Raw genomic sequence first — 11,833 nt, 5'->3', positions numbered from 1 at the left:
TATCAGTTTGTTGATATTCGCAATATAATTTGCTGGGATTTTTATGGGAATTGCATTGAATCTATAGATCAAGTTGGGAAGAATTGGCATTGTAGTAATATTGAGACTTCCTATTCATAAACATGACATATTTATCAATTTATTTAGTCCTTTAATTTCATTCATCAGAGTCTTGTAGTTTTCTCTATCTTGTACATATTTTGCCAGAATTAAACCCAAGCATTTACTATTTTTGGCTGTTTATGCAAATAGTATTGTGTTTTTAATTTGAATTTACATTTTTCTTGTTCCTGGTACCTAGAAAATCCATTGACTTTTATATATTAACCTTGTATTAAAAATACTTGTAATTTGTCTTAAGATTTCTACTTTCATCGATGTGTTATTTAGAAGTGTGTTGTTTAATCTCCATGCATTTTGCGATTTTCCAGCTATCTTTCTCCTACTGATTTCCAGTTTAATTCCTTTGTGGGCTGAGAATAAACATTGTATTTCTATTATCTTAAATGTGTTAGGGTGTTTTATGGCCCAGAATGTGGTCTATATTGGTAAATGCTCCATGTGAACTTGAGAAGAACTTGTATTCTTCTGTTGTTGGATGAAGTACTTTATACATGTCAATTATATCCAGTTGATTGATGGTGTTGTTGAGTTCAACTATGTTCTGACTGATTTTCTACCTGCCAGATCTGTCCATGTGTGATAGAAGAGTATTGAATTCTCTAACTTAGATATGGATTCATCTGTTTCTCTTTGAAGTTCCATTAGTTTTTGCGTCATGTGTTTTGATGGGCTACTATTAGAGCATTCACACAGTTGGGACTGTTATGTCTCCCTATAGAATAACCTTTTATCACTATGTAATGCCTCATCTTTATCCCTGATAATATTTTAGCTCTGAATTCTGTTCTATTTGAAATTAATATAGCTACTCTAGTTTATCTTTTTTTAAAAAAAAAAAATTAGTATCAGCATAATATATCTTTATCCATGCATTTGCTTTTAATTCATATGGGTCATTATATTTCAATTGGGTTTCTTATAAACACTATATAGATAGGTCTTATTTTGTGATGGATTCCAAAAATCTGTCTTTTAATTGGTACATTTCGGCCATTGACATTCCAAGTGATTATTGATGTAATTGGATTGATATCTACTGTATTTCTTACTGTTTTCTATTTGTTGCCCTTGTTTTCATTTTTATTTTTGTCTTGCATTATTTTTTCTGACTTCTGTGGTTTTAAGTATACATTTTATTATTCCATTTTCTCTCCTTTCTTAGCATGTCACTTATAAAGTTGATCCTTGAACAATAGGGGGGGTTAGAGGTACCACACCCCCACCCCTCTCCTGAACAATCAAAAATTCACATATAACCTTTGACTCCCCCAAAACAACTACAAATAGTCTGCTATTGACTGGAAACCTGGGTTATGATAACATAAATAGTCCATTAACACATATTTTGTATGTTATATGTATTATATACTATATTCTTACAATAAAGTTAACTAGAAAAAGAAAATGTTTTTAAGAAAATCATAAGGAAGAAAAATACATTTGCAGTACGGTAAAATATCCATGTATAAGTGGACCTGCACAGTTCAAACCCACGTTGTTCAAGGGTCAACTGTACTTGGTGTTTTTTATTCATTTTGCTTTTTCTGTTGTTGTTGTTAACTCTTTTATTGGGGACAGGAAGTAGTTTTTATTGGTAAGTAAAGATCAGGCAGTGCTGATGACTTCAGGAATGCAGGGCCTGCTACTTCTCTAAGGCCATGAGTAGAATGTATTTGACCCCACAGCCAACCAAAAGGAGCTGCTTTTCAGCTACCATGTATTCAAATCCATCCATGTTAAACTTGGCACCACCTTACTTCTTGGAGATGTGGGTCTTCTAGCAGCCAGGTAACTTGAATTTGGCCCTGCATAGGGCCTCAATCCTTGTTTTGTGGTGTGGAACTGATGGATCTGATGACTTGGCCAATGTGGATCCTGGCCACTGTGCCCTGAGGCCAATGGCACTCCACATACCTGTCTGGGGCCTGGACTAGGACAACTTCAGACATAAATGTCCAATGGAAAGGTCTATCTCTTTGTTCTTAGGGCAACCCATATGCGCAACAGACCGTGTATACTGCTGAGGAAGCTGCTGTTTGCAGTCATTACACATCTGGGAAAAGAGCGTGGTTGGCCTAATTGGCTGTAGGTTTTTGTTGTTGTTTTGTTTTGTTGTTGTTTTTTATTTTTTTTTAGTGTTTGTCCTAGAGTTTGCAATATACATTTTACAGGCTAATCCAAGTCCACTTTGAAATAATGCAATACACATCATAGGCAGTGTGAGTACCATATAATAACAAAATAATACTAACTTCTCCTCCTGTCCCTTGTATCATTATTGTCTTTCATTTCCCTTATGCATAAACTTATGTAATCAAATACATTTTTGATATTATTATAATTAACACACTGTTATCTGATCACTTAGTGATAAGAAAAACAATTTTTCATTTTTATTTTAGCTATTAATTCTTTGGCACTATTCCTTTCTTTACATTGATCCAAGTTTCTGACCTACATATATTTTTTTCCTTCTCTAAAGAATTTATTTTAACATTTCTTGCAAGGTGGGTTTACTGGCAAAAAGTTCCCTCAGTCCATCTGAGAAAATTTCTCCTTTATTTCTTTTTCACTTTTGAAGAATCATTTCTAGGTTGGTAGTCTTTTTTTTCCTATACTTTAGTTATTGGGTACAATTCTGGTAAGGTGTTTATTTTTCCCCTTTGGCATTTTTTCAGGATTATTTCTATATATCTGATTTCCTGTAGTTTGAAATGAAATTCCCAGGTGTAGTTTTCAAGGGGCATTTATCCTGCTTAATACTCTGAGATTCCTGGGTCTATGGTTTTGTGTTTTTTATTAATTTGGGGAAACTCTGACATTATCATTTTGCATATTCTGTTTTTTAGGGTTTTTTTTGTTTTGTTTTGTTTTGATTTCTTCTCCTTCTGGTAGTCCCATTATGTGTATGTTACACATTTTGTATTTGTCCCACAGTCCTTGCTCTTTCGTTTTATTTTATTTTTCAATCTTTGTTGTCTTTGCTTTTGGTTTTTGATATATCCTCTAGCTCAGAGATTCTTTCTTAGCCATGTCCTGTGTTCTAAAAAGCCCATCAAAGGAAGCAAACCATCAGAGACTCTTAACAATAGAGAACAAAATGAGGGTTGATGGAGGGGAGGTGGGCAGGGGGTGGGCTAAATGGGTGATGGGTATTAAGAAGGGCACTTATTATGTTGAGCACCTGGTGTTGTATGTAAGTGATGAATCACTTAATTCTATTCCTGAAAACTTTATTACCCTACATGTTAACTCACTAGAATTTAAATAAAAAATTGAAACAAACAAACAAAAAAGGCATTCTTATGGTTGTTTTATCCACCTGTTTTTAATTGAAGTATAATTAACACACATTATATTAATTTCAAGTGTATACTATAGCAATTCAACATTTATATACATTATGGAATGCTCACCACAAAGTGTAGTTACATGTCACCATACAAAGTTATTACAATAATACTGACTATATTTCCTATGCTATATTTTACATTCCTTTGACTTATTTTCTAACTGGAACTTTGTATGTCTTAGTCCCCTTCACTGATTTTGCCTATCCCTCTACCTCTCTCCCGTCTGACAACCACCAGTTTGTTCTCTAAATTTATGAGTCTCCTTTTTTTTTTTTTTTTTTTTTTTTTTAGTTTCCACATACAAGTGAAATCATACTGTATTTGTCTTTCTCTGGCTAACTTATTTCACTTTGCATAATACCCTTTAAGGTCAATCCATGTTGTTGCAATTGGCAAGATTTCTTTCTTTTTTATGTCTGAGTAATATTCCTGTGTGTGTGTGTGTGTGTGTGTGTGTGTGTGTGTATCTATCAGTGGACACCTGGGTTCATCTATCAGTGGACACTTGGGTTGCTTCCATATCTTGGTAATTGTAAATAATGCTGCAATCTATTATGTTTCTATACATTAATGACAAACTAGCAGAAAAAGAAATTTAAAAAACAATTCCTTTTACAAAATTGCATCAAAAAATACCTAGGATTAAATTTAACCAAGGAAGTGAAAGACTTGTACTCTGAAACTTATAAGACATTGATGAAAAAACATTAAAGATGTTACAAATAAATGGTAAGATATTTCACAGTATTTTTAAATTCTTGGTCTGATAATTCCAACATTTCTGCTGTGTCTGTTTCTTATGTTTGTTCTGTCTCTTCAAATAGAGCTTCTTTGTTTTTTACCTTTTAGTATACCTTGTAATTTTTGTTCTTGATAGTGGGACATGATGTACTGGATAAAGGAACTGCTGTAAATAGATCTTCAGTAATATGGTGTGAGATATGATGGGAGGGTAAGTGATCTATGGTGCTATGATTTGATCTCTGTCTATTGGTGAGTCTATGCCTTTGGACTATGTACTTCACAAGTGTTTTTCAGTGTTTTTTTTGTTTTTGTTTGCTTGTTTTGCTTACTTGTTTTGTCTCCATTAGGTGAGATAGGATGGCTAAAGAGGGTAGGAATTGGGTATTTCCCTTTTGCCAGGTCAGTTAGGCTGTGATAATACCACAGCGAGTTAGGCTCTGGTTAATTGGTTTCTGCTGAGGGCAGGCCTTGTTAAGAACACACTGCTGTTCAGTATTTCAGAATGCTTCCTTTTCACTTCCCTCTGCTAGATCTGAAGGGGATTTTCCTCAGATCTCTACTGTGAGAAACTGTTTGAGCTTCTGGAGGTAAACCTCACAAAATTCTTGTCCTCCCTACACTGCCTGGGTCCCTTGGAAGTTTCAGCTATTAGTTATCCACCCTGAGACTCCAGCAATTCATCAATTACAGTTCTGGTGTTGCTGCTCTGGCATTGGTTCTCGCAGAAAGCTCTACTGTGAGTCTCTGCTCAGGTAAGCCCCACAACTTCTTATATTCACCTGGCTGTCTCTCCAGTCTTGAGGGCAGTATTTTGCCCTGTGTCCTCTCTTCTTGAGCACACAAGAAGAGTTATTAATTTTTCAGTCTGTTCAGCTTTTTACTTGTTAGTACAGAGTGGTGACTTCCAAGTTTTTTACATGTGGAACTGGAAAATGGATTCCATTATTTTTCATATAATAAACTTTTTATTTGAGAGTAGTTTGACATTTATGGGAAAGTTACAAAGATATTACAGAGTTCCCAGGTACACCATAGCCAGTTTCTCCTATATTAACATTTTTCATTAATATGGTATATTTAAAAATATATATATATATGACATATTTTTCACAGTATCAATGCATTATTGTTATACCAAGTCCATTCTTTATTCACATTTCCTCAGTTTTTCTAAATGTTCTTTTACTGCTCTAGGATCACATGCAAGATAACTATTACATTTATTCATCATCTGTAGGCTTCTACTAGCTGTAAGAGTTCATCTGTCTGACTTCCTTGTTCTTGATGACCTTGACAATTGTGAGAAGTACTGGTCAGGTATTTTGTAGAATGTTTCTTGTTTGAGGGTTTCTCATGATTGCACAGGGGTAATGCATTCATGGGAGTCAGACCACAGAGGTAATGTACCATTCTCACAATTTCATATCAAGGATATATATTCTCACGATGACTCATTACTATTGATGTTAACCTTGATAGAGAGTTGAATTATCTACATAAATTATTTTGATTAATTATCCACAAGTGTTTCACCTATCTTTTCCCATTTATTTATTTAATCATGTGCTTATGTCAGTATTCATAAATTTGTATTTTATATTTTGTGTTATAATCCAATAATTATTTATTTTTTTGCTCATATTATCCCAGCTTTGTCCACTGGGAGCTCTTTTAGTTGATTCTTGTGTGTCCTTTAATATGCCCATACTCCCATTTGTGTATGTATGTTTAGCACTTTCCTACTTTCTGGCATTATAAAACTCATATCTTTCCTGTCCTGGTCCTAGAATTCCAAGGAACTCTAGTTTCTTTTAATGGAGAATGGTATTAGAAATTAAGATCTGGGCATTAGGTGTGCTCTTGTTTTACTTATTTATTTGCGGGGGGGAGGGGGTTGGTTTAGTTTTTCCCCTATGGATCCCATAATTTCATTCTGTGCTCATTTTCTTCATTTTCAAATACGTTTTTTAGAAGTTCCTTGAGTTTGTTGGTGCTAGATTTTAACATCCTTAGCCTTTGTTTATTTTTAAGTGATTTTATCTTTTCATCAATCTTGAAAAATTAATTATAAAAATATAGATTTTACTTGTTTCATGGCATAATCATTTTATACATGAAATTTGCCTCTTTTTTTACAATTATGTACTTCTTAATTGAATATTATTAAGTAATTTTATAGCTTACATTGTTTTGAAGTGTAGTTGAAGTATTTAATTCTAGAAGACCTTAAAGTAAAGATTTTCTTTTCATTGTCCAACTCATGTTATGAAAGGTATTTCTCAATCACCTGAGACTAAAATCAAGTTACCTACAAAGGAATAAACTCAGAAGAGCATCATATTTCTTCTCCTTCATGACTGAACATTTTAGACATACATATTAAGGACTGTGATAATTTGAAATGAGAAGATGTTGCCCTATGAATTCTCTTTCCAACCATAGTCATCTCCATGGGTCGTGATCCATGCTCTCTCCTCTCCCCCTTCTCATCTCATATTTACTTCAGCATTCCAACTGCAGTATACTATATCTATGTAAAGTGTTTTAAGGACTTTCAAAAGACCAATTGTTATATTCATTAGGCTGTTTTATGTATAGCTATGATTTAAATTGACTTAGTTATTGGGGCGCCTGGGTGGCTCACGCGTTAAGTGTCTGCCTTCAGCTCAGGTCATGATCCCACAGTCCTGGGATCGAGCCCCTCATCGGGCTCCCTGCTCAGCAGGAAGCCTGCTTCTCCCTCTCCCGCTCCCCCTGCTTGTGTTCCTGCTCTCGCTCTCTGTCAAATAAATAAAATCTTTTTTAAAAATTAAAAAAAATAATAAAATAAATTGACTTAGTTATTAATTAATCTTCTAAATTACAAATGCTAAGTTTAGGTTTATATATCATGCCATTCTACTGATTGGGTAAAAAAAAAATAGGATTAGGGTGATTATAGAGGCAATAAATTAGTTCAGGTGAAAGATGAATCTTTGAAAAGGGAAACTGGGTGTTGTGCCATATTTTAAATTTATTTTTAAGGAAGCATTGTTAGAACTTATATCAGTACATGTAACTTGAGTGAGATGATAAAGACAAAGTAGAGAATCAGTCTAAATTAATCATTTGGCTCATGTGGGTTGGCTATGGTTCCATTTAATGAGACAATAGAGAGAAGGATATACTGAACAATGCTAATTGAGATCTTTTTAAGCATCTGAATTGCAGTGTGTCTCTGTTCAGCAGGTATCCAAAGATATTAATCTTTCCCTTGTAAGACATATGAACAGAAGATAGATTTAGGAGTAATAAAGGTACTGTTGGTTCTTGATGAGATAGCCTAGGAATACTAGATAGGGTTCTTCTACTTGATCAGAAAGGATAGCTTGATATGCTACCCAGTTAGACTAATTTTGGTGTGGGTTTATCTTTATGTGATAAATTTCTCTGTATCAACTATCAGTTGATCTTAATGACTGAACTTAATGACTGAAAGTAGTCATAAAAGTAAAATCTAAAATGAAGATGAAAGTCCTATTTTTTCTTGAACATTGTCAGACTACTTGTCAATAATCTGTTGTTATATGACATGGAAGACTTTCTGACATAGAAGACTATTGGAGGTTATTAAAATTCTCAATACACATCAATTGTAAACAAATTTTGCACAGATTTTGCTCTTTAGAAAACAAAACCTTATCACACTGCCAGTGTATGTGAATTATAAAAAAATCTGATTGCTCTGGAATATATAATACCTGAAGTTTGAGACTATCCCTCTCAAATCTTGAAATGGATCATCCTCAGAAGACTTGATCCAGATCAGTCTGGCAAGCAAGTCTCATGCTCAGTAAACCCTTCTCCACTGATACTTACATGTATTCTTACTTAAAATTTATGAAAAAGACTCATGTCTCAAACATTTACTAATATTAGACATAGTTAAGTTTTTGCATTTCGAACCCCCACATCTTACTGTTTTTTTCCCTCTCTTTTTCTTTCTTTCTCAATCACTCTGTCTCTCAATCTGTCCCTCACAGAAGAAAAAAAAAACAAACTTGAGCTCCACTTAAGTTCTGTGATACTGTAAAAACACTGAAATACAGCAGAAATGAACAGAATAGGAAATACTGATTATTCATCATTGGATGACAAAATGAGGCTGGAATTTCTTTTGCTTTTAGTTTAACAGTCCAATGGCCTATTTCTGAGGAAACAGACTATAGAGTTACTCCTGGTGATAAATATGATCTCATAGTCATAAAAATGAGAGTAAGAATGTTTTAGTAGAATTAGATTTGTGTACACTTATAAAATTATATATTAAGATACTTTATATAAATATGAAGATATATAATCTTGAAAATTAGCTCATTTAATAGTTAAGCGATAAATGTTGATATTAGAGCTAACAGAAATCGTTTAACCTTATACCATATTATGTAGTATCTGGGGACATGACTATGGAAACTCTTTCCTTCTTCTTTATGCAGCTTTATGGAGTCATAAATATGAAAACCAAAACCCTCAGGATACTTCAGTATGTTGTTTCCAGCTCTGTTTTATTATTATGATGATTATTATTATTAGTTTGCTTGTTTTCTCTTCTCAGGAAAATAAACATGTCATTCAGCCTACCAGTTATCAAAATCTTTACATTGAAAAGAGATAGTATTTTCCTTAGAAAAAAATATTTCATGATGCTCTAATGCTTTATATGGAATATAATTCTAGCTACTCTGATACTGCAATTGGGAACGAGATCCTTGTCCAATTACCCACTCATTCTTCCTATGTTGTCCTCAGTATCACTAGAGCTTCGTGGAACAATGTTTGAAAAACGTTAACATATCACAATTTTCTTATTTAATATAAAAGAAAATAAGATTCAGTATGTGTGAAAAAACTAGAGGATATCAGGTATATTTACAAATACCTTTGCTTATGCTGTTCCTGTCGAAAGGATATTTTCATCTTATCTATTTCCATAAATATTTAATTATTGATAGACCTTCTGTTAGTGATGGTAGGATATCTTGCTATTTCTTATATACGGTATAAAGAACACCACTACCACTCACAAAAATGTTTTGGATCTAAGTGTTTAAGCAGTTCCACCTTTTTAAAGATTTTGTTTATTTATTTATTTATTTGACAGAGAGAGAGAAACAGCATGAGAGGGGATAGGGTCAGAGGGAGAAGCAGGCTCCCTGCTGAGCCGGGAGCCCGATGTGGGACTCGATCCCAGGACTCCGGGATCATGACCTGAGCCGAAGGCAGTCGCTTAACCAACTGAGCCACCCAGACGCCCAGCAGTTCCACCTTTTTAAATACAAGCTGATTCAGGAAATGGTTCGTAGATCAGAAGTAACACTGAAATAATTATAGGATCATGCAGGTTTGTCCTAAAGGGGTAAAGCCTAAAGAGTGATAGATTTTTCACTTAACACACACACACACACACACACACACACACACACATCTGCCCGATTTACAAAATATTCAACTCTCCTCTTTCTCCATGGGTTGTTTCTTCTAATTTTGATAAATGTACCCTTAATAAAATAATAAAGGACTAATTATCCTCAGAGTAAAGAGATAGCAGCAAGTTGTGGTGACTGAACCCATTGGAGCATGCATGCCCCATTGAAAGATGGTGGCAGCTATTTATCTCACCTGCTTGTAACCACATTGGAATGGAGAGCTAGTTTCTGCCAGCTCCTCAGATATTTTCAAATCGTATCAGAAATACAGATTTAATAGGAAATCCAAAATTTTCAATATTAGCCAAAATATATTCATTTAACAGTGCATAGGTCAACACTGTATAGGAAGAACACATTATGTCAATAAGCGAGATATGGCCTGTGAAATACTGCTTTGGAATTTCTTTCGATTATATATATTTGACCATAGGCACTTAAGTAATTAATCCACTCAACAAATAGTGAACATAGTACCTGTCACCAATTGTTATAATTGGTTTGCACATATTTTTCATTGATTTTTCCAAAAAAACTCTGTGATTAAATATTTTTCTTACCCTCACTTTAAAGGAGAAAAATTGGAGGCACAGGTAGTTAAGTGTTGTTCTGTTAGTATAAGAATGACTGTTACAAGAAACAAACAAAACATATATATTGGCTCCAATATAATAGAAGTTAATGTCTCACATAAGTAAATTCCAAACAACTGTTCCAGTTACATAAGCAGCTCTCCTTCAAATGATGATTCAAGGACCCAGGTTTCTCTCTAGTGGCTCATCTTCAAATCCTGACTTCCAAATTCATTTTGCATATCATCATCAAACTAGTAGATAGAGAAAGAGCATGGAAGAACATATGGAAGAGGTTCCCATGATCCAGGCCAAGAACCAGTCTCAAGGAAGAAGAGAAAATTAATTAAATGAAAATATGACCATTTTCTATCATAGTCGGTTAGTATCTGAATCAGGAGATGAATCCAAATTAGCCACATCCAGATCCTACACTCTCATTGAATGCTAGTTACTAAGATAGGGTCATATAGTAAACAGCACAGAGTTTTCAATCTCCAGAAAAGGCAGACAGTTGGGATAACTTTATAGGCATGGTGTGTATGTGTGTGTTTGTGTGTGTGTGTGTGTATAAAATTATTCATGAGATAAGATTGGGACCCATGATATATATGATGAAACTGAAACATAAAGTGAGTTCAGAGGGAAAAAATGTGTTTCCTTTGTAAGTAAAATGGGAATATTATTGCCACAAGAAACAGCATTTGTGATAAATTCAATAGCACATAAAAAAATTAAATTTAGAAAGCTAATATAATTGGATTTGAAAGAACTAAAGAAGGGTAATAAGAAACAAGGCTATATAGAAGACAGGATGATGTAAGACTCATCATACGTTAATATTAAGGAAGTCAACATTCACCCTAAGGTCAACGAAAGCCATTAAATAATTCAGGAGAGAAATAAATCAACCAGACTTAGTCATGCAAACATTTATTTTAATAAACGGAAGCCTGGAAAATGGCTTGAAAAATTAAAAGAATGATGTGAAGCAAGCATTTCAGGGGCTTATGTGAGGTGAGAGGATAAGTGAAGAAGAGGGTCTATGATGCTTTGAATTAGGGGGTCATAGAGATGACAAGTAAATGGGATCAAATGATATTTAGAAAATAATTGTGGCTTAGCTTGCAGCATGGCTGGATGTGAGCAATGAGTCTGAATCATAATGCCCATCAGGTTTCTGGATTGAGCAAATGAATGAATTTTTTCATTTAATGCTGTCTATTCAAGAAAGAATGGAGAATGGAGGGGAATATTATGAATGCAGCTTTCTATAGTTTATAATGATAAAATGGGAGTAATCAAAGCACCTACCTAATGAGATTGTTCTTAACATAGGAAGCATGCATTACGGTAAAAAAAAATCACGTAAGAAATGTCATTCTAATTTTTTTCTATGAATATGGGTTTTTTGGTTGTTTTTGTTTGTTTGTTTGTTTTCAATTTCAGTACCTACACCTCTAAGTGTTTTAGTTCTTAACCTTCTACTATTCACTCCCTACCCCTCCTTCCAGAGTGTGCCCTGGTTCATGATCTGGCAAATTACTGGGACACTGGGGAAAACCCTCCTGTCAAT

The 11,833-nt window shown here is 34.1% G+C and overlaps 1 pseudogene; it reads right to left on the bottom strand.

The window, feature by feature from the left end:
* Positions 1-2,089: 2,089 nt before the first annotated feature.
* LOC116636523 lies at positions 2,090-2,212 on the bottom strand (annotated as a pseudogene).
* Positions 2,213-11,833: the final 9,621 nt, after the last annotated feature.

Source organism: Phoca vitulina, unplaced genomic scaffold (assembly GCF_004348235.1).
Source record: "Phoca vitulina isolate PV1807 unplaced genomic scaffold, GSC_HSeal_1.0 scaffold12, whole genome shotgun sequence".
NCBI classification, from domain to species: domain Eukaryota; kingdom Metazoa; phylum Chordata; class Mammalia; order Carnivora; family Phocidae; genus Phoca; species Phoca vitulina.
This window is presented reverse-complemented; position numbering and strand designations above follow the sequence as displayed.